The 25,773-nt window shown below is 35.0% G+C and overlaps 1 protein-coding gene across 1 annotated transcript in view; it reads right to left on the reverse strand.

The window, feature by feature from the left end:
- The window catches only part of TMEM232 (transmembrane protein 232), a gene marked incomplete at its 5' end in the record, with an annotated part of 268,718 nt that overhangs the window by 170,002 nt on the left and 72,943 nt on the right, over nucleotides 1-25,773 (reverse strand). The window lies entirely within an intron of this gene.

Genomic DNA, 25,773 nt, shown 5'->3' on the forward strand with positions numbered 1-25,773 from the left:
AAACATGTTATTTGAACCAAGAAGAAAATGTTTAAATCATGTGTAAAGCATACAAAAATTACTGTTATAATTATAGGCTGAAAAATTCATTTTAATAATAGGGACATAAATCAATTGGAATATATGAAAAAGAGTAATGAAAACAGAGATTTAAAAACTCTAGGACACTTCTCTTCTAGAACTTATATAGCAATTAGCAATTCATATACATTAACAAGTTCCACTTTCAAAATACGTATTTTCCTTACAAAAAAGAGAAAGACATTTCTATTTACTCTTTATGGTAATTATTTCTTATCTTGCTATTGTATATTGCTATGCAGCAATAGGAAAAAAGAATTCCAATTTAGGTAGAGGTGGGAGAAATAAATTTAGGGAATAAAATAATACATTTATCAAAGAGGAGATGAACTTAGTCAAAGAGCAAGATGAAAACACTGAGTATATGTGAAACAGTTAAGAACAAGAGATAATGGTTCAGAAAGGGAACTGAAAGAGTTTTAAATCCCTTTAAATTCCACATTTCACTTTTCTCCAAAATCCTGGTGACAGTCCATTGATGATTGTTGCCCTTCTTGAATAAAGACAGAAAGACAACCTGAAAAGTCATAATCCTCAATTTTTCCAAATGAATCTAGTTTTCATAATGCAGGCTAATCACAATCAGTTACTATAACTAGTTACACTTGGGGGTACCAACCATGTGGTCCAATTTTAGTTTTCACTACAATCCTGCTACGTAGATGTTATTATACATACTTAGAATAATAAAAGTGAATATATGAATATGAACATATGAACTTGAACTTGCTTAGAGAGCTCCCTGGCATCAGACAGTTGTTGAATGAATGATAGAGCAGGTAAAGGCTGGTCAAATCCTGTCACAGGCAGCACAGTCTCTCTAATTTACACAAGTACCTTTCTTTCCAGTCACAACATTCCATTCCATTCATAGGAAAGAGAGAGTTTGAAAGAAAGAGGAGACAGAAGAGAAAGTACGTATGTGTTTTACAAGTAGTAGGAGGAAGGCATATGTTCAGTTTCTAATCTTAAGATATCATCTACCTTTTCTATTATTGGAACTTTAGGAGAGAAAGTATAAGCTGGAAGTAAGAAGCTACAGTTAAGCAGCCAATTATGTTTGAAGTGTCATTTTCTCTTCATAGGAACTTTACTAATTAAAATTGAGGTACCGCAATATTTGAAATAATATATAATATAAAACAAGCTTTGTGAATGAATGGCATTAATATTTTTGCACTGAACGTTTGAAATATAATCAAAAAGCCCAAGTTTAAGGTTTTGGGGTTTTTTTTAAACCATTTTTTGTGTGAATAATCTTACTAAGGTGAGTAAAAGATAATCTGTGTCTTCAAGTAATTGGCGACTCTGGGAGACTAGAATACTTTGTAAGAGAAATTAGAGGGTAATTGTTAAATGAAAAGATGATGGTCATTGATAGAACAACCACAAAAGCAATAGATCAGTGAGGGCTAAAAGAGTATGAAAATGACTGGAGAAAGTATGACTTTACAAGACTTGTCCAATAGGTAAATTTGGGAAAAGTACAGTGAAGATATTGGGGGAATATTTCAAGTGGAAGGATATCTGAAAAAAGGTTAGCTCTGAGAATAAATACTGTAATAGCTTCTTAGTTCTTTCATCTTCCTGTCTTATTATTTACTGCTTCACCATTACTAATCCATGTTGTGCAAACTGACCTTTCTCAATCTCATTATGTCACTTTTCTACTCACAACTTAGCAAAGGATTGCAATTTGTCCCTATGTAAATTCCAAATCTCATGGCCAGGCAATTACTGTCTGTCTTTCTAACATGACATCTTTTTGGAACACATCTTTCACCACTTCTTTACTTCCATCCCTCTTCTAATACACTACAAACAGACAAAACTACTTGAAGTTCTAGAATAAACATTTCATTTAATCTTCTAGCCCTTGTATAAACTTTTCACATAACCAGAAATTATCCCGTCCAAAAATAACTCCACACTACACCTGGCTTCTATCCATTCTCCTGCATTCTTTCTACTAGGAATCCTTTTCTGAATCCCATGGCTAGCTAGGTGTCCTTGAACCTACTATATTGCAATGTATTGTATCATATTGTAATTGCATATCTCACCTATGGATTCTAAACTACTGGAGAATAGAGAATATCTTTTATTCAGTCAGATATTCCTAGCATTTAGCAAAGTGCCTATAACATAGTAAATCTAATTTATAAAAATCTGTTTATTAAATTAGAGAAGTAGGTAGAGAGAACAACTATGTCCATTTGCCTGGAACTGAAGAGTTTCTTGGAACACAAACTTTCAAGGACAAAACAGTGGAAGTCCAGAGCAAACTGACATTTAGATCAGGACTAGAGCCCCAAGCAGTGAGGTAGTTATACAAAGACAGAGGGGAAGAGATGATAGTAAGGATCTCAAATGAAGCTGAGGTGGAGAGTTTATACTAAAAATAAATAAGAGGCCAGGCATAGTGGCTCACATTTGCAATCCCAGCACTTTGAGAGGCTGAGGCAGGACGATTGTTTGAGACCAGGAAATCAAGACTGGCCTAGGCAAAATACCAAGACCCTATCTCTATAATTATTTTTTTAATTAGCTGGGCATGGTGGTGCACATCTGTAGTTCCAGGTACTCAGGAGGCTGTGTTGGAAAGATCACTTCAGCCACAGAGTTTGAAGCTGCAGTGAGCTATGGTTAAAAGAAAAAAAAATAGATAAGGTACCAAAGCTAGCTAAAGATAAATGGGATCAGGTTAAATGATAGATGTTTGAGGAAGGGAGTAATGTTATGTCTGCTCGATGCAATGTGATGTTTATTCAAGTAATAAACTGGGAAAGCAACATAGGAGTTTTATGAGGTAATCTGGGTCTTCATTGCAATGGGCAACAAACGATTGGCAAGGAAGAGACACAAACCTAAGACACTGTGGAGAAGATCTAATTGGACTTCTTAGCTATGGGAAAAAAGGCAAAAATAAAGGGGAAAGGAGAAGTCTATTTTTAAGCTCAGGAGACTGAAACAATAATAAAACTGCTTGAAGAAATAAGAAGAGTGTGTAGAAGAGTCAGTTTTAAGAAAAAGAAAATAAATATTATTTGGAAAATGTGGCATGGGAGGGGGGAATTTAATTTTCAATGTCTTGTAGTTTGTTGTAAAAATATGGCTAGAATGCAAGTAAAATAGCAAGAGTGAGATTGTTGATTTGTGAGTCATTAGCTTGAAGTCAATATAGGTAGGGAAACACATTATTTTTTAAATTAATAATTTTTCATTATGATCCTCAGAGAAAAAAATAAGTTTTTGAAAAATATTACAAATAAAACATACAGTGAATTTTAACTAATATCTAAATTTACTTACAGACTCTAAACAATGACACAAATGATTGACAAAAATATATACAAACCACTTTCCTCTACATATTTTAAATTATTACTTAGTGAAGGTCAATATTTTATAAAACTACAATAGTTGAATTATCAAAATGAGTATAGTTTGGTTTTAGAATCCACAAGACCAATGATAAACCATAAAACATATTCTGACAATTATGCTCTAGGAAGTCACAATTCCTTTTAAATTCCATTTATATTTTTAAAAGTGAGCTGTTCACCTGTTGATCTAAACTGCACTGAAGTACTGCTGATGAATAATATTTGCAGGGAGAATTTATTACATCCAATTGACTGGCAGTTAATGAAGGAAAAAAACCTTATAAAGACAGATGGTATGTGTTACAACTGTCATAAAAAGTAGACCACATTCTAATTTGCACATCTAGACATTTGCTGAGAAGCATGTCTGCTATGAAATGTTTCAACAAGGGACCAAGCTGTAGCATAAGGCACTCTTCTGTTCTGCTTTGAGTGACCCTGTGGCAGCTATCAAAGATGTCACTTTAAATATACTGAGAGAAAATATGTCTGTGTCTGCAGCTAAGCAGACAGTATCCTAGGATATGTAAAAGCCAAACCAAAACAAGTTCTTAATAAATTCAAAAATTTTTATTAAGAAACCACCACTGCACTTGAAAAACATCAATATTATGCACCTTTTTTTGTAGCAGTAATGTCTTATTCCAGTGTTTGAACTCTTTAGTAGCCTTTAATTGCCACTGAAGATATTTAGACTTTATATATTTAGTGAAAGTTAAATACGAATATTTCTACTTATATGAATGAATGTGAGTATAGCCTTCACAATTTTGTCAAATGTAACATGACACTACAAAATCAAATGTGCCACTCAAAGGTAATTCAAATGCAGAATGTGGTTCAGAGCACTGATGTTATGCAATGCCATGTAGAGTTGAAGGAACCAGATCAACACCAAGAAACTAATGATTAGACAAGAACCAGTCAGCCAGCCATGCTTTTAACTAATGTTTTCTGAGTGAATGCTAGATGCCAGCCACTGTTCTCCATACTAAAGAAAAACACAAACTGCTTCCTTGGGTATACTTAATTCTGATGGACAGAGACAGATACAAAGAAAGTAAACAAAACAGTATCAGTTGATGATGAATGTTATGAGAATAATAGAAGATGGTAATATAACCAACAATGACTAGAAGAAGAAAACTACCGTAGATAGAATGAGAGGAAAACTTCTATGAGGAGGTGATGTTGAAGCTAAGATCTAGTTGATGAAAAACAGTTAATCATTGAAGGAACAAAGGAAAAGTGTTTCCAAGAGTAGAGGATCAAAAATGCAAAGCCTTTGAACCTAGAATAGCTTGATAGTTTAGAGAAACAGGAGAAAGGACAGAATGAATGTGTTACAAGACACCTGAGGGTCATGGGACAAGACTATTTCAGGTAGGTACGACCTTTTACACAGGTACACTCTGAATGATTACAGCCAATTTGTGGGCCATGGAAAAGAGTTTAGATTTTATTCTTAGTATAATAAAAAATTATTATGGCATTTTTTTACTAATTCAAAATCATAAGATGCTTAATAAATATTAGTCAGCAACTCATTCCTCTCTCAACAGAATACCAGTAAAGAGTACATTTTTGCCATATACAATTTATCACCTATAAGCTTCATGTTGTACATTAGCTCTGTAGACTTGTTCATTCTACATGTCTGCTACTTTGTATTACACCCTTTTAAATAAGAAAAGGAACTGTCACATTTTACCTTTTTGGCTTCTTGGTAGAAAATGGACTTTATGGAATATAAGAGGGAAACAGGAAGACATTTAACTTTTTGAAGTAATCTAGAAGCAAAGTGATGATAGGCTGGACTTGGGAAAGGTGCGCTAAAGAATTAACCATGCTCAAAGAGACAGTTGGCCTTTGTCCTTGGCTCTAGGTGTTAATCTCATAGGCCTTGGAATGTCCTGCCTAATAAAAATGACATTATTTACCTGGGGTCTTTGGGTTATGTCAAATAGTCTGTGCCATAAAATTTGATTCATGGTGGAGTGGCTTGGGCCATGTTGTATCAGCTTGAACATTGGCGGGGCCAGATACTTCAGGTAGTTAACCAAGTGTATGTGACCAAGCCCCAATAAAAATTGTAAATTCCAAAGCTAGGGTGAGCTTCCATAGTTGACCATACTCTATGTATATTGTCACACATCATTGCTGGAAGTAAGTGTTCTTCACACAACTCCTCTGAGAGAGGACAATGGGAAGCTCTGTGCTTGAGTCTCTCCTGGACTCTGCTCTATGCATCTCTTCCTTTGGCTAATTTTAATTTGTATCCTTTCACATAACCATGAATAAAATGACTTAAACCATAACCATGAGTAAAGTGACTTTGCTGATTTCTGTGAGTCCTTCTAGCAAATTATCAAACACGAGGGATATCTTAGGGATCTCCAGACTTGCAGCTGGTGTTAGAAGGTAGGGTGGTTCTGGAAACTCCCAAACTTGCAGTTGGTGTCAAAAGAGAGAGTAGTCATGAGGACACTTGAACTTCAGAGGAGATAACAATAGATGTGGGGTGGAAAAATTAGGAATATATTTTTGGATAGTAGGATACAAAGAATTCTAGGACACTGTTTTCAGAACGTTATACTATAGTAGTACTAGTAATGACAATGATGATATATTGATCACTCTATATGTACATAATATATATATTAGTGAAATTGTTATTTGTTATTTTTCATATATCATCAGATTTGATCATTATATATTTTAAACAAATATTAAACAGAATAAACTGAAGAGAAGTGAGGTATTATACGCCCATATTTTGTTGCCAGTAATATGGAAAACCAAAATTTCAAAGTCAGCAGATTCTTTTATTAGAATGTGGTAGTTGATTGAAGAGCAATAGAAAGTAGAATGCCCAAATGTAGATGAATAATGAAGACACTGAGTAGAACTTGCCTTACTTAAAATTTCATAATATTTTCTAATTTTCAATTATGAAAATGTATTAATTAAAAATAATTATTGTGGCCAAGACAGCCAACTAGAAGCAGCTGAGGTGTGTGGCTCCTGTGGAGAGAAATGGAAGGGGTGAGTAAATACAGCATCTTCAAGTGAAACGTTCAGGTACTACCCTTGGGACTAATCAAGAAAACAACTCAACCCATGGAGAATGAAGAAAAGCAAGACAGAATGACGACCAACCCGGGAGTAACATGGAGCCAAGCAAACCTTCCCTCACTCAGAGAAGAAGTGAGTGAATGTGTGACCCCAGGAAACCATGCTTCTCCCACAAATCTTTGCAACCCTTGGGTCAGGAGATCTGCTCATGAATCCACTCCACCAGGGCCTTCAGTCTGACACACAGGGTTATGTGGAGTCTCAGCAGAGCAGCTGCTCAGGCATATGAGGAGACCTGGGAACCTTAGATACTCTAACTTTCTGGGCTTCCTGGCAAAAGTAACTGCAACTCTAGCAAAGCAGGAAGTTAGGCCCCTGTATATACCCCTAGGAAAGAGGCTGAATCCAGGGATCCGAGGAGTGATGGTTTGCAGACCTCACTTCCACAGCACCTCCCAGGCCATCCAAATAGGAAGAAAGGAAGTCAAACGATCTCTGTTTGCAGATGGCATACTACTACTTTTAGAAAACCACATAGTCTCAGTTCAAAAGCTTCTTAACTTGATAAACAACTTCAGCAAAGTCTGAGGATACAAAATCAATGTGCAAAAATGTTAGCATTCCTATACAACAAAAACAGTCAAGGCTATTCACAAGTGCCACAAAAAGAATGAAATATCAAGGAATGCAGCTAACTATTGTGGTAAAAGATCTCTGCAAGGAGAACTAGAAACTACTGCTCAAAGAAATCAGTGATACAAACAAATGAAAAAATATTTCATGCTCATGGATAGGAAGAATCAATATTGTTAAAATGTCCATACTGCCTAAAGCGATTTACAGATTCAGTGCTATTGCTATTAAACTCCCACTGACATTCTTCACAGGACTGAAAAACACTAAAAATCCATATGGAACAACAACAACAAAAGCCTGAATAGCCAAGGCAATCTTAAGCAAAAAGAACAAAGCTGGAGGCATCATCCTACCCAACTTCAAACTATACTACAGGGCTACATTATCCAAAACAGCATGGTACTGATACAAAAACAGATACACAGACAAATGGAATAGAATAGAGAACCCAGAAGTAAGACCACACACCTACAATTATCTTATCTTCAGTAAACCTAACAAAAACAAGCATTGGGGAAAAGATTCCCTATTCAATAAATGGTGCTAGGATAACTGGCTAGCCACATACAGGAGATTGAAACTGGACCCCTTCCTTACACCATATACAAAAATTAACTCAGTATCAATTAAAAACTTAACTGTAAGACCCAAAACTATAAAAATAGTGGGAGACAACCTAGGTAATACCATCCAGGACACAGACAAGCAAATATGTCATGAGGAAGATGCCAAAAGCATTGCAACAAAAGCAAAAATTGACCAATGGAATGTAACTAAGCTAAAGGACTTCTGCACAGCAAAAGAAACTAGCAACAGAGTAAACAGACAACCTAGGGAATAGGAGAACATTTTTGTAAATTATGTACAATGGTCCAATATGCAGCATCTATAAGAAAATTAAACAAATTTACAAGAAAAAATAATCTCACAAAAAGCAGGTAAAGGATATAAACAGACACTTCTAAAAAGAAGACATACATGTGGCCAACAATCATATTTTTAAAAAGCTCAATGATCATTAGAGAAATGCAAATCAAAACCACAATGAGATACCATCTCACACCAGTCAGAATGGCGATCGTTAAAAAGTCAAAAAAGTAACAGATGCTGGCGAGGTTGTGGAGGAAAAGGAATTCTTATACACTGTTGGTGGGAGCATAAATTAGTTCAGCTATTGTGGAAGACAGTGTGACAATTCCTCAAAGACCTGAAGGCAGAAATAGCATTCTACCCAGCAATCTCGTTACTGGGTATATACCCAAAGGAATATAAATCATTTTATTATGAAGATACATGTATGGGTACATTCAATGCATCACTATTTACAATAGCAAACACATGGAATCAACCTAAATGCTTATGAATAGTAGACTGAATAAAGAAAATGTGGTACATATATGCCACAGAATACTATGCAGCCATAAAAAATAATGAGATCTTATCTTTTGCAGGGACATGGATGGAGCTTGAGGCCATTACTCTTAGCAAACTAATAAAAGAACAGAAAACCAAATATTGCATGTTCTTACTTATAAGTGTGAGCTAAATGATGAGAACACATGGAGACACAGAGGGGAACAACATACAGTGGGGCCTTTTTGGAGGGTGGGGGGTGGGAGGAGGGAGAGGATCAGGAAACATAACTAATGGGTACTAGGCTTAATACTTGGGTGATAAAATAATCTGCACAACAAATCCCCATTACACAAGTTTACCTATGTAACAAATCTGCACTTGTATCTCTGAACTTAGAAGTTAAAAAATTAAAATTAAAAATTATAATAAATTTTAAAAACGTATAAAAATATACGTCTGGAATTCTAACTGGAAACCAAGGTTAAAAGTAGTTAATGTTTTTTTCAATAACCATTGTGATTCTAATAAATAAACTAGAAGAATATCAGACTTCTGACTTTGGTTTTATTTTAAATTTCACAAAGCTAAATTTATACCACCAAGAGATATGGAATAGTCAATTATAAGTAGATAATTCTCACAGATTTCTGTATTCCTGGGGCAACAAAGAAATAAAGAAGAAAATAACAAAAATGCTCTTGGAAATAATAAAATAGAATATTTTACCTTTGTAAGTACATTATGTTACATGCAAAAAAAAATTTTTAAACACATAACTTGAAGAAACCACGATTATGACAGATATAACAGGTTGCCTAAATAATCTAAAACTGAGTTGTGACTCATCCAAAATTGCTGATATCTAAAATTGCTGACACTAAATCTAGTCCAGTGAAAATTTCTTCACCTATATCTGCCTTTCTTGAAACCGTTTTGGTATTATTTCTCCTACTCTTCTTACCTTGTCTCCTACTTCATCCCATTTGAGGACTTTTATTAATTCTTCTAATCAGTGATTACTGATTAGAAGGGATCTCTTTAAAAAGTGAAAAAACTCTGGTGACATTAGCAAGATGGCAGAATAGAAAACACTGCACTCTCCTTTCTTTCATGGAAACATCAATTCAACAGGAACCAATGGATCAATTCCCATTGTGAAAAATCTGGAAACTAGTAGAAGGGCTTAGATTTAGTGTGTAAATCTAGCCACACCAAAACCAGTAGTAAAAGCAGAAAAACCCTTGTGCCATAACCCCTACCACTTGCACAGTGCTCTACAATTTAGAAAACATAATTGGCTGGAAACTTCCCAAATCTAGGAAGGAAAATGTATATCCAGATCCAGGAGGCCCAAAAGATCCTAAACAAAATTAACCCAAAACACTGAGACACATTATATTCAAGATATCAAAAGTAAAGGATATAATTTTGAAAGCATTAAGAGAAAAACAACTTGTCATGTACAAGGGGATGATTGTAAGACTATCAGAAGACTTTTTAAAGCAGGAGTCTTGCCTGCCAGAAGGAAGTAAGATGATATATTCAAAAGGATGAAAGAAAAAAAGTCTGCCAGAAAGAGTATATATGGAAAATTGTTTAAAAATAAAGGAGAAATACTTTCTCAGACATACAAAAGTTGAGGGAACATGTTATGACTAGAACTGTCTTACAATAAATGCTAAAGGGAGTTCTTCAACTTGAAGAAAAGGATGCTAAACCACAATATGATAGCATAAGAAAATATAAAAATTGGTAAAGGTAAATATATAGACAAATACATAATAATATATTAGTGTAACAATGGTAAGTAAATCAATTTAAAAATCTGTTTATGTATACATAATATAAATAGATGTTAATTGTGACATAAGCATAAAATATTTATTAGAGCTTTGAGAAGTGTAGAATTTTTGTATAAGATTGATGTTGTTTTCAACATAAAATAGATTGTTGTATTTTAGATAAGACTCATATTAATCTCAAAGAAAATACCTACAGAAGTTACACAAAATAAAAAGAAAAAGGAATCAAAGCATGCCAATACCAAACACACACACATACACAGACATAAAAGAAGGCAGAGCAGGAAAAGAGAGACAAAAATAAAACAAGTAATAAAATGGCAATAATAAATCATTTCCTATCAATAATTAATTTAAATGTAGATGAATTAAACTTCCCAATTAAAAGACAAAAAGTGGCTAAGTGAATTAAAAAATAGGACCCAAACATAAGGTATGTATAAGGGGATCACTTTATATTTAAAGATACATATAGGCTGAAAGTAAGCATGGAAAAGATATTCCTTGCAAATGATAATGAAAAGAAGAGTGGCTATACTTACATAGAAAAAAAAACTTTTATTTAAAAGTTTAAGTCCAAAAACTGTCACAAGAGACTAAGGAAGCTTTATCTAATACAAAAGGATTAATCCACTAGAAAGATATAATAATTATAAATATATATACAACCAAGATCAGAGTACCTTAATACAGCCATGTGCCACATAACAATATTTCAGTCAACAACAGACTGCATATATGAGAGTTGTCCCATAAGATTATAATGGATAGAACTGAAAATTCTATATTAACTAATGATATCATAGCTGTTGTAATGTTGTAGTGCAATGCACTACCTTTTCTATGTTTAGATACACAAACAGTTAGCATTGTGTTGCAATTGCCTATAGTATTTAGTACATTAACATGCTGTACATGTTTATAGCCTAGGAGAAATAGGCTATATCGTGTAGCCTTGGTGTTTAGTAGGCTATACCAACTAGGTGTGTGTAAGTATACTCTATTATACATGCATAATGATGAAATTGCTGAATGATGTATTTTTAAGAACATATTCTTATTCTTAAACAATGCATGATTATATATGAGGCAAACACTAACAGAACTAAAGGAAGAAATACAGCAATACAATCATAGCAGGAAATTTCAATAATAACCAGACAAAAAATTAATAAGGAAATGGCCGACTTGCGCAATACTAAAGACTAAATAGACCTGAAAGACATATACAGATTACATAACACCAAAGAGGAGAATTTTTTTTCAAGTACACATAAAAAATTCTCCAGAACAGATCACTTACTAGGTCACAAAGAAAGTCTTAACAAATTCAAGAAAATTGAAATTACACAAAATATTTTTCAACCACAGTGGCATGAAACTACCAACTGAGAGCAGATGAGAGCCAAATCAAGAATGCAATACCATTTACAATAACCACAAAGAAATAAAATAATTAGGAATAGATCTAACCAAGGAGGTGAAAGATCGCTATAAGGAGAACTATAAAACACTGCTGAAGGAAATCAGAGATGATACAAACAAATGGAAAAACATTCTATGCTCATGGATACAACAAATATAAAATGACTATACTGCCCAAAGCAATATAGAGTCAATACTATTCTTATCAAACTACCAATGTAATTTTTTATAGAAAAAAAACCACTATGCTAAAATTCATATGGAATTGAAAAATAGCCCAAATTGCCAAAGCAATCCTAAGCAAAAAGAACAAAGCCAGAGGCATTACATTATTCAACTTCAAGCTATAGAACAAGGCTACAGTAGCCAAAACAGCATGGTACTAGCACAAAAACAGACACATAGATCAATGGAACAGAATAGAGAACCCAGAAATGAAGCCACATACTTACAACTATCTGATCTTTGACAAAATCAACAATAGCAAGAAGTGGGGAAAGTACTCCCTATTCAATAAGTGGTGCTGGGATAACTCACTAGCTATAGACAGAAGATTGAAACTGGGACCCCTTCCTTAAACTATACACAAAAATTAACTCAGACTTAATTAGAGACTTAAATATGAGACCAAAAACTATAAAAATCCTGAAATAAAACTTAAGAAATACCATTCTGGACATAGGCTCTGAGAAATAATTCATGATGAAGACACCTATAGCAATAGGAGCAAAAACAAAAATTCACAAGTGGGAACTAATTAAATTAAAGAGCTTCTGCACAGTCAAAAGAACCAACAACAGAGCAGACAACCTACAAAATGAGAGAAAATGTTTGCAAATTATGCATCCTACAAAGGTCTAATATCAGAATCTATAAGGAACTTAAACAAATTAACAAGGAAAAACCAAACAACTCCATTAAAAAAATGGGCAAGGACATGAACAGACACTTCTCAAAAGATGCACCTGCATCCAAAAACCACCTAAAAATGCCCAACATCTCTAATCATTAGAGAAATGCAAATTAAAATCATAATGAGATACCATCTCACACCAGTCAGATTGACTATTATTTAAAAGTCAAAAAAAGATTCTGGCAAAAGGTGCAGAGAAAAGGGAATGCTTATACACCGCCATTGGTGGGAAGGCAAATTAGTTCAGCCACAGTGGAAAGCAGTTTGGAGATTTCTCAAAGTTCTTAAAACAGAACTATGATCGACTTAGCAATCTCATTACTGTGTATATACCCAAAAGAAAATAAATTATTCTAACAAAATACAACATGCACTTGTACATTCACTGTAGCACTATTCATAAAAGCAAAGACACGGAAGCAACCTAGATGTCCATCAGCAGTAAACTGGATAAAGAGAATGTGGCACATAGACACCATGGCATACTACATAGCCAGAGAAAAAAACAAAATCATATCCTTTACAGTAACAACTGCAGACAATTATCCTAAGCAAATCAATTCATGAACAGAAAACCGAATATCACATGTTCTCACTTACAAGGGGGAGCTAAACATTGAGTACACATGGATGTAAAGATGGAAATAATAGACACTGGGACTACTAGAGGTGGAAATGAGAGGAAGGGGCAGTGTCTGAAATACTAATTATTGGGTACTATGCTCACTAACCTGTAGCTCACTACCTGGACCAGAAACAAGGCAAGGTTGTCTACTCTGGTGATGTCTGTTTAACAGAGTACTGAAAGTGCTAGCCAGAGCAATTAGGCAAGATAACTAAAAGGCAACCAAAAAAGATAGGAAGAAGTAAAAGTATCTCTGTTTGCAGTTGACATAATCTTAAATAAAGAAAATCCTAAAGACTCCACAAAAACAAGTGTGTTAAAACTAATAAGCTAATTTAGTATCGTGAATGGTACAAAATCAATATATAAAAATTATTTGTTTCTATACACTAATAACAAGCTATACAAAAAGGAAATTAGGAACATATCACATTTATGATAGCAACAAAAAAATAAAATACTTAGCAATAAATCTAACCAAATAAGTTAGACTTCTGCATTAAAAGCCACAAAACATTGATTTAAAAAATTAAATGAGACATAAATAAATGAAAAGACATTCTTTGTTCCTAGATTCAAATACTTAATATTTTTAAATGTTTACACTATCTAACATAATCTACAGATTCAATGCCCTCCCCATCAAAATCCCAATGGCATTTTAGACAGAAATAGGAAAAAGAAAACCTCAAAAATTCAATGGGCTAAAAAGATCCCAACTAGCGATAACAATCTTGAAAAAGAACAAACCCAAAGGCATCACATTTGCTAATTTCAAAGTATATTTCAAGACTACACAAATTAAATGGTATGGTACTGGCCTAAAGACTGATATATAGCCCAATGGAACAGAATAGAGATCCCAGAAATAAATCCACACATATACAGCCCCCTGATATTCTACATGAGTGCCATGAATATATAATGGGAAAAGGATAGTCTCTTCAACAAATGGTGTTGGGAAAACTGGATATTCAAACGTAAATAATAAAATTAGAACCTTATGCTATACACAAAAATCAACTCAAAATTGGTAAGAGATGAACAGAAGACCTGAAACTAAAATTCGTAGAAGAAAATATGGGGGAAAACCTCTTAAAATTGGTTTTAGCAATGATTTTACGAAAATAACACCAGAAGCACAGGAAACAAAAACAAAAATAAGTTCAAGTGGAACTACATCAAACAAAAAGCTTCTGCACAGCAAAAGAAAAAATCAACAGAGTAAAAGGACATCTTACAGAATGGGGAAATACATTTAGAGACATCTATATAATGAGACATTAATCTTTAAAATAATAAGAAATTCTTAAAACTCAATAGTAAAATAAAACTAGCAACTGGATTACAAAATGGACAAAGGACTTAAATAGACATTTCTCCAAAGAAGACATGCAAATAGCCTAACGGTATGTGAAAATAAGCTCAGTGTCACTAATTATCAAGGAAATACAAATCAAAATAATAATTAAATATCACTTCACAAGTGTTAGGATATCTATTATTAAAAAAAAAAAAGAAAAAGTGTCGGCAAGGTTGTGAGGAAATTGGAATCCCTGCAGCATGCTATTGGTAGGATTGCAAAGTGGTATAGCTGCTCCAGAAAACAGTATGCAATTTCCTCTAAAAATTAAAAATGGAATGGCTGTATGGCTGTATGATCTAGCAATTCCATTTCTGGATAGTGATCCAAAGAAATTAAAATCAGGATATCAAAGAGATATAAGCATTCCTATGTTTATTGCAGCACTGTTTATAATAGCCAAAATATGGAAACAACCTAAATGTCTGTTGACAGATGAATGGATAAGGCAAATGTCATATATATATATGACATATATATATACATGTATATACATATATATATGACATATATATATATGACATATATATATACATGTATATACATATATATATGACATATATATATATGACATATATATATATTTTTCTATATACATATATAGAAATATATTCACACCTAAAAAAAAGAAAATTCTGCAATATGCAACAACATGGATGAACACTGAAAACATTGTGCTAAGTGAATTCAGCCAATTACAGAAGGGTAAATACTATATAATTCCACTAAATGAATTATCTAAAATAGTTATGCTGCCAGAGGCAAAGAATAGAATAGTAATTATGAGGGATTGGGTGGAGGGAATAAGGGAATTGCTAAGCAGTGGGTATAAAATTTCAGTAATACAAAATGAATAATTTCTAGAGATCTGGTGTTAAATGTGTCTCTAGATGCAAGATTAATGTGTTTGATTAAATTAATGATTTCTCTGTCTATGAACATATCATCATGTTACTCTTGATGGATGGGAGGAGTGAAGAGTAAAGAGACACTATAATTTTAGTATTCATTTCTGTACTATATTAAATGACAGAAAAAAAATCATTCTGAAGCATGCTGAAGGATCTTTGTATAATTCTTACTGGTACAACAAAGAAATTTATAAGCACTTAGTGTGCTATTTTCATTAGTGAATATATATCACCATAATAATTTAGTAGGAAGCCTAAATCTATCTTATTTTTTCTTCTCTGCTATATTATAAAAAATTAATTTTAAAAATGACATTTTGGAATGTACTTTAGCACCATAAATACTTTGGAAACATTGCATTATTTCTACTTCATGGGTCTTTTTCCTCTCTGTTCAGCTACAGGTGGATTTTAGACCATTGGATCTGAACTAAATACTTTGTATTGTTTATGCTTCAAATATGTGAGGGATATTCCCTTAAGATTCTCAGCTCCTTCATCTTAAGTAGGTGGTAAAAGGCTTTGGACTAAAAGTTCCAATATGTTTCTTCTAGCCCATCCCAACAAAAGGAACAGTTACCAACCATACAAAGGAATAAAAAGAATGGAAAATAATGGGAAACTTTTAGTTTGAACAGGTACACGGCTAGATTAAAATTATTTAGTAGGAATGATAGCAAGTCTTCTTGAGAAGAATAGCAATGTTTTACCTTTATCCTGGTTATTTGGGGCTTTGAGAAAATGATCAAGTAAATTTAGAGGGTGAAGTCTCACCTCCACAGTTAGTAACTATTTTCCACAGGCCCCATAGTTTAAGCTTTAACTGTGGAAGCAGTGTTGACAGTGTAGAAATTTGTCAGATTTTCACAATGTTTGTTGGGTACAAAGCACTTTTAGATCTCAAAATATAGGTCCTATTCAAGATTTGGAAAATGGAGTTAAAAGTGGGCAATCTTAGAATATTTGGCCACAGGGATTCTTCTTCCTTCACCTTAAAATTTCTAGCTTTTCTTCTCACACATTCTAAACTGAAACTCTTCTCTGCCCTCACTATAATTCCACGGGCTCTGGGTGACAGCTCAGCCCAAGGCTGCAGGAAGTGGGAGGGAGGAAAGAGTGCCTGCAGCAGTTTCTCATCTAGCTCCCTGCTGTCTCTGAAGTCCCTGGCTTAGGGCTATTTTCCTGAGATGTCCGGTTCCAGGCTCTTCTCACCCTAACCTTGAAGTACTAATGCAAACAAGGAAGAGGAAAGCATACTGCTACAACCTAGAGATTTGACGAACTCATCCCAAACTAGTCACTGTATACATTTTCTCAGAGAAGTTTGCAGGTTTGGAAAGAATATGTTAGATTTTCTGAGCTACTGACTTACAGGTCAACTTGTGGCACATAGCTTAATCACAGGGAAGGGGGCAGTGGAGAGAAAGAGATACAGGTCAAGTTAGGATTTAAAATTGGTCCATTTATGGCCATCTAGCAAGTTTAGAAACCACACTGAAAGCATGGCAATAGTAACAAGTGGTATTTCTGGTATTATTATTATCTCTATTTTATAATATATACATATATTTCCAAACTTTCACTTTTAACTTATTTTAATTTTCTCTCATTATTTCCTGCCCAGATATTGCATATTTTTGTATAAATTTCCAATCATATCTTTTTTAATTTGTGATTTTTCTGTTTTGTTTATGAAACCCTTTCTTGTTTGATGGTCATAAAGGTACTGTGCTCTGTTTTCTCCTAGTTATTTTAAAAGTTTTAATTTATGAGAAATGTTTGGAACTTAAGTGTGGTTATGGTACTTAATAATCACTTTTTAAAAGTCAAATAGACAATTAATAACATTATTGGTAATTCTTTCCCCCATGAAAGTGCTACATTTATAAAATATCAGCATAGAAGGCATATTTCCATACACCCCCTTTCACACACACAAAATTACACACACAAATATATCTCAAGTTTTTTTTACATCAAAAACATTCTTAATATGAATGGGACATAGAGGGCCAAAGGCCAGAGGTGCTTAGCAATGCTTCCCTAAAAGATGGAGCACAACAACACAAAACAGCACAGCAAGGAAAGACTTTCACATCCTATTGGTAGACTTACAAAAATAATAAGCTATAGATAATCATAGGGCGAGTTTATGTTACTCCTCATAAATTTTTAGATTTAAATTTATCACTACTATAGTTAAAGACCCAGATGCATTAGGATCAAGTTTAATGTTATAACATTCTCAAAAGAACATAGTAATTAAGCTGCTGAGTGTTATTTTATTTCAAAAACCAACCAATAAAATAAAAACTTGGAGGACATAAAAAAGCAATACAGTCTCTGTGGGGAAATTGTAAGTTATAAAAAGAGAAATTAATAATAAAGCAGTATTAGACAAATGTAACTAAAATAATCTCCAAAAAGTGACAATTTATCCACTTTAAATAAGGACAGAAGTTATCAATTATTTTAGTAAATCAACATAATGGGTCATTATGTGTGTGTGTGTGTGTGTGTGTGTGTGTGTGTATCTATACACACATATAGATATACATAGTCATATACACACACATAATAAATTCAGGTTAAAACAACATAGTACAAAAGACACCAGGTGAGTATTAAAATAAAACATCTTACAGGTATTTCATCTTACAAAATAAACTATTAGACTTCATATATCTCCAGCATATTCAAAACCCCTCTGACATGTGCTATTATCATTTGCTATTGACATTATCAAACAAGATGATAAACTCCAAATGTATAAGTATTGTGGCTGTTCAAATTGCTAGTACCGTGACTATTAAAACTTGCAGACAACAAAACATCTAACTAAGTTGTGTTAGTTTGTTGTGCACAAGCCTCACATTTTCTCTGTTAAAGGAAAGTCATTACTATATTTAGTTGCCTACCCACCAGCCATGTCCTACCCTTTCCTTGAAAATAGAAGCCTCTTTTGTACCCAGATCCTAAGAAATAATTCTTATGGGTCATCTTTTATTATAATGATGGTTTCATGGCTAAGTGTATAAATATGTCAAATTGATCCAACTGTAGAGTTTAAATATGCACATTTTATTGTGTCAATTATTCCTCAATACAATTATTTTAGAAATCTAAAAAATAGATATATTTGGTTAACTTCTTTATATGTACATAATATAATCAGTGATATTATACTTTTAGATCAGCACACAGAACTGTGAATGATTAAGATTGCCTCAATTATATTGCTAACATACATATACATTTTTTAAGGAGTAAAATATTTTCCCTGTATAAAAAGCACAACCTTATTACTGAGTATTTTCCTGAATAACCTTCACCAAGGTAAGAAGTATATTAAAGATTTAATAGAGTATCATTAAAAGTTTCAGTTGGTTCTAAGATTCCAATTAACTTTCATTTACTTTTTAAAAAGGAATTCTTGCTCTGTGCTAATGTTTTTTCCTAAGTTAAAATGAATCAAAATGAAGCATACAAAGTTATTTCACAACTGTGACACATATTTCATTCACTACTATCATTGGAGAACCAGCTTAGAAAATCATTCTTAACAAACAAATGAAAGGAAGAATGCCATATTTTACTTTTGTCATTCTGAGACAACACTAAAGGGAAAAGTACTTGGGTCCTACGCACATGTCTTCACATCATATTATATTATTGGAATAAATTATTGTAAATCTAGGCAAAGATGCCAACACAACAAACTCCCAGCAAACTTAAGAAGTTAGTTATAAGCCATATGGAAAATATGTTTTTCATGTACTACAAAAAATTACCACAAGAACTTGGCAGTAAGCAAAGAGATAAGGGATGACAGCAGGGTGGAGAGGTGGTGAGGGAAACCAATGTAATTATCTTCACATACTGGAAGGGCTTGCACGTGAGAAAAAGAATCAATTTATTTTGATTGCCTCCAGGGCACAAAATTTAAGCCAAGGTTTGGAAACTATCGAAAGAAAAATTTCATTGCAATGTAAGGACAGATCTTTCCAAGTCTAAAAGTGGAATGACCTGCTTTGGGAGATCCAGAGTTCTATCTCTCTGTTGACTTTTAAACAGACTTTGTTCACTGTTTGCAAACATCTGAGATTTGTGCATTAGATGAGTGCTGTATCATTGAGAAGAGTTACTACTCTGAGATATTTTGGGGTCTATCATTCATTACCTATTTCTAAATATTTCACTCTCTTATACAAGATACACTAACGCAGTGTCTGTTGGTTTCCCACAGAAGACACTATTTCCAAGTTTTATTATCACAACACAGACTCCAGATAATTCAGGCTTTTAAAAAAACTATCAGTTTTTCACTCTGAAACCAAAGTAGGAATATAGGAAGGCGATATTTCAAATGTAAAAGATAGAACACAAAGCTGTGCTTCCCTGTTAGTAGTTATATACATGTCGTCAGAAATAAATACTAACACTCTGGATGCATAAAGGGCTTTAACAGCAATTAAGATAAATATTTTCCTTGTAATGATCACATTTTACTATCATGTTTAACAGCTAAACATACAGGCTAGGTTTTCTCAAACTATAACATAGAAAGTGTTTTAATGACACAGACCCCTGGACCCCACCTTTTAAAAAGTCTGATGCAAAAAAAAAAAAAGTCTGATGCAAAGTTCTAGAACAAGGCTCAGGAACTTACTATAAAAATATGCACCACACATGATATAGAGTCTGTGGCAAATAGTGCTGTAGGATAATGACTGTCTGAGAGAATTTCTCAATGTCACTTTTTGTACATTCTTCAACATGCAGATGAACTTTTTTTAAAATTTCATTGAAGGGACCATCTAGTCTAGTTAGTTTAGTATAGTGAGGCAGTTACTAGTATGGACTCCAAAATGAGCATGGCTGCATATGTCCCAAATAAACCATTTATTAATTATACTTCTTTGGACAAATATACTTTTATTGCCTCAGTTTTCTCATCTTGAAAATGTGGATAATATAGAAATCTATGTTATAATCTTGTTGTCATGATTAATGAGTTAAGTCATATATGTCATGTGTCTAGAAAAATGCCTCGAACATTCAAAGAGCTTAATAAATAAATAAATTAAAGAAAGTTAATTATTAATATCCTTTTTGACCCATAAGGGCAAAACGTTTTTCAAAATCAGAATCTCAACAGGGATCAAGTAAAAATTCTGTATGTTTAAATAAATTAATTTTCATCACCTTCCCTCATAGTTTTCTAGATCAAAATAGTCTCTTCTTAAGACTATGCTGAAAAAATTTGTATTTCAAATAAGGGTTTATTTAGGCACTTGAACATATTCAAACCTTTCTGTAGCTCAACTCCATTGAGACATGTGTAGGATGGTTCTCCATAAAAGGAATAATAAAAGTCAGACTCTTTGACTCAGATTTCAACCAAATGTTAAATGCATAAGTCATATCTGTAAGCATACAAAAATGTTTCTATTCAATTAAAAAAATACCGCTCGGCACTTCAGTCACTAGACAGCGACCCCAACTTGAATTAATAGGCATTTTACTCTGTGAAAAGCTTGTCTCACACAAACCTCAGAATGGAAAAGAGACATGTTAAATAGCCTTTCTGTCCTCTAGATTCTTCAAGTTCTGTTCCTGTATCAGATAAACACGGGTCCCCAAACCTATCAGTCAGTGGCCTGTTAGGAACTGGGCCATACAACAGGAGGTGAGTGGCCAGCAAGTGAACATTACCACCTGAGTTCTACCTCTTGTCAGATCAGTGGCATTAGATTCTCACAGGAACATGAACCCTATTGTGAACTGTGCATGAGTGAGACTTAGGTTGCAGCTCCTTATAAGAACCTAACTCATGCCTGATGATCTGAGATGAAGCCGTTTCATCAAAACCATCCCCCACCCCACTCCACCCCACTGTCATTGGAAAAATTGCTTTCCAGGCAACTGGTCCCTGGTGCCAAAAAGGTTGGGGACCACTGAGATAAGATCAAAGGAAAGTATCTTCATATTATCTTCATGGGAGTTGTATTCATCTGTTTTCATACTGCTATCAAAAACTTCATGAGACTGGGTAATTTACAAATAAAAGAGGTTTAATTGACTCACAGTTCTGCATGGCTGAGGAAGCTTCAAGAAACACAATCATGGTGGAAGGGGAAGCAAGCATCTTCTTCACAAAGTAGCAGGAGAGAGAAGAGCAAAGGAGAAACTTCCAAACACTTATAAAACCATCAGATCTCCTAAGAACTCACTCACTATGACAAGAATAGCAGGGGAAACTGTCTCCATGATCCAGTCACCTCCCACTGTAGACATGTGGAGATTGCAAGTCCCTCCCTCAACATGTGGGGATTACAACTGGAGAAGATTTGGGTGGAAACCCAAAGCTAAACCATATAAGGAGTCATTATTTTTGTTTCCAAGAATAATGCCTTCACGAATCCATGATTTAAATTGTTTCTTTGTAATAAAGGCTTTATGTAAAAATGGTCCATAAAAACATTATTTGAGACCAGGTGCAGGGTTTCATGCCTGTAATCCCAGCACTCTGGGAGGCCCATATTCACTTACTGCCAGGAGTTTGAGACCAGCCTGGGCAACATGGTGAAACCTAGCCTCTATTAAATATACAAAAATTAGCCAGTCATGGTGGCACATGCCTGTAATCCCAGCTACTCAGGAAGCTGTGACATGAGAATCACTTGATACTATTTTAAATGATTTTCAATGTCATATATACCTTATACAAAAATAAAGTAAGCATCCTCCAGATATATGGTGTACATAGGAATAAGCATTATAAAAAGAAATACTTCTTCACTGATACTTTCTCACTATAATAATATTAACAAACTACATTAACAACTATAACACCTATTAATATTTACTGGACTTTTACTATGCACTAGGTAATATGCCATGTGTTTATATGTCTCCATAGTTTTTCTCACCAACTGATATAAAAACCAAAGATCCAGTAGAAACAGGAAGTGGAAGTCAAAAGTTTATGTCTGGGACTACAGACATGCACCACCACACCCAGCTAATTTTTCTATTTTTAGTAAAGAAGTAGAAGTAGGCTGGGGCATTGCCTCACCAGGGAAGTGCAAGGGGGTGGGGAACTCCCTCCCCTAGTCAGGAGAAGCCCTGAGGGATTGTACCATGAGAAACTGTGCTATCCAGCATAGATACTACACTTTTCCTGTGGTTTTTGCAACCCACAGACCAAGAGATTCCCTCGTGTGCCTACACCACCAGAGCCCTGGGTATCAAGCACAAAACTAGGTGACTGTTCGGGCAAATACTGAACTAGCTGCAGGAGTTTTTTTTTTCATACCCCAGTGGTACCTGGAATCCCAGCAAGAGAGAACCATTCACTCCCCTGGAAAGCGGGCTGAAACCAGGGAGCCAAGTGGTCTTGTTCAGTGGGTACCACTCCCATGGAGCCCAACAAGTCAAGAACTACCTGCTCAAAATTCTTGCTGCCAGCACAACAGTCTGAAGTCAGCCTGGGACAATCAAGCTTGGTGGGGGGAGGGGCATCTGCCATTACCGAGGCTCCAGTAGGCAGTTTTCCCCTCACAGTCTTAAGGAAGCCAAACTTACTGCAGCACAGCAAAGCAGCTGTGCCCAGACTGCCTCTCTAGTTTTTTCCTCACTGGGCAGGGCATCTCTGAAAGAAAGGCAGCAGCTCCAGACAGGAGCTTATAGATAAAACTCCCATCTCCCTGGTCCAGAGCACCTGGGGAAAAGGGCGGCTTTGGGTGCAGCTTCAGCAGACTTAAACATTCCTGCCTGCCAGCTCTGAAGAGAACAGCAGATCTCCCAGCACAGCACTTAAGCTCTGCTAAGGGACAGACTGCCTCCTCAAGTTGGTCCCTGACCCCCATGCCTCTTGAATGGGAGACACCTCCCAGCAGGGGCCAAGAGACACCTCACACAGAAGAGCTCTGGCTGGCATCAGGCAGGTACCCCTCTGGGATGAAGCTTCCAGAGGAAAGAGCAGGCAGCAATCTTTGCTGTTCTGCAGCCTCTGCTGGTGATACTCAGGCAAACAGGGTCCGAAGTGAGCCTCCAGCAAATTCCAGCACACCTGCAGAAGAGGGACCTGACTGCTAGAAGAAAAACTAGCAAACAAAAAGCAGTAACATCAACATCAACAAAAGGGATACTCACTTAAAAACACCATCCGAAGGTCATCAGCATCAAAGATCAAAGGTAGATAAATCCACAAGGATGAGTAAAAACCAGCACAAAAATGCTTAAAAAATTCCAAAACCAGAATGCCTCTTCTCCTCCAAATGATCACAACTTCTCTCCAACAAGAGCACAAAACTTGATAGAAAATGAGTTTGATGAATTGACAGAAGTAGGCTTCAGAAGGTGGGTAAAAACAAACTCCTCTAAGCAAAAGGAGCATATTCTAATCCAATACAAGGAAGCTAAGAATCTTGATAAAAGGTTACAGGAACTACTAACTAGAATAACTAGTTTAGAAAAGAACATAAATGACCTGATGGAGCTGAAAAACACACCATGAGATCTTTATGAAGCATACACAAATATCGATAGCTTGATCAATAGCATTGATCAAGCTGTGAAAGGGTATCAGAGATTGAAGATCAACTTAATGAAATAAAGCATGAAGAAAAAATTAGAGAAAAAAAATAAAAAGGAATGAACAAAGCCTCCAAGAAATATGGAACTATGTGAAAAGACCAAACTTACAGTTGATTGGTGTACCTGAAAGTGATGGGGAGAATGGAACCAAGTTGGAAAACACGCATCAGGATATTATCCAGGAGTACTTCCCCAACCTAGCAAGACAGGCCAACATTCAAATTCAGGAAATACAGAGAACATCACAAAGATACTTCTCGAGAAGAACAACCCCAAGACACATAATTGTCAGATTCTCCAAGGTTAAAATGAAAGAAAAAAATGTTAAAGGCAGTGTAGTGATTCCTTAAGGATCTAGAAATAGAAATTCCATTTGACCCAGCAATCCCCTTACTGGGTATATACACAAAGGATTATAAATCATTCTATTATAAAGACACATGCACACGTATGCTTGTTGTGGTGCTGTTTACAATAGCAAAGATCTGGAAACAACCCAAATGCCAATCAATGATAGACTGGACAAGGAAAATGTGGTATATATACACCATGGAATACTATGCAGCCATAAAAAATGACGAGTTCACATCCTTTGTATAGACATGGATGAATCTAGAAACCATCATTCTCAGCAAACTGACACAAGAACAGAAAACCAAACACCACGTTTCCACTCATAGCTGGGTGACGAACAATGAGAACACCTGGGCACAGGGAAGGGAACAACACTCACTGGGGTAGGTGCGGGGGTGGAGGGGAGGAAAGGGGAGGGACAGCAGCGGGGGGGAGGTTAGGGAGGGATAACACTGGGAAAAATGCCTGATGTAGGTGACAGGGGCATGGAGACAGCAAACCACCATGGCATGTGTGCACATATGCAACAACCCTGCAGGATGCAGGATGTTCACATGTACCCTAGAGTCTAAAGTGCAATTTTAAGAAATGATGTTTGCCACAGCTGTTTTATAGATACTCTTCATTAAATTAAGGAAGCTCCTTTCAAAAAAAACGTTAAAGGCAGCCAGAGAGAAAGGTCAGGTTGCCAACAAAGGAAAGCCCATCAGACTAAAAACAGATCTTTCTGCAGACACCCCACAATCCAGAAAAGAGTAGGGGTTGACATTCAACATTCTTAAAAAAGACATTTTTAACATAGGATTTCATATCCAACCAAACTAAGCTTCATAAGTGAAGGAGAAATAAAATCCTTTACAGACAAGCAAATGCTAAGGGATTTTGTCACCACCAGGCCTGCCTTACAAGAGCTCCTGAAGGAAGCCCTGAATATGGAAAGGGAAAACTGGTACCAACCACTGCAAAAACACACCAAAATATAAAGACTAACAACACTATGAAAAAACTGCATCAACTAATGTGCCAAATAACCAGCTAGAATCATCATGATAATAGGATCAAATTCACATGCAACAATATTAACCTTAAATGTAAATAGGCTAAATGCCCCAATTAAAAGACACAAACTGGCAAATTGGATAAAGAGTCAAGACCCATCAGGGTTCTGTATTCAGGAGATCGATCTCATGTGCAAAGACACACATAGGCTCAAAATAAAGGGATGGAGGAAGATTTATCAAGCAA

The sequence above is a fragment of the Aotus nancymaae genome, unplaced genomic scaffold, assembly GCF_030222135.1.
Source record: "Aotus nancymaae isolate 86718 unplaced genomic scaffold, 86718_ANA_hifiasm-v0.15.2.pri h1tg000014l, whole genome shotgun sequence".
NCBI classification, from domain to species: Eukaryota; Metazoa; Chordata; class Mammalia; order Primates; family Aotidae; genus Aotus; species Aotus nancymaae.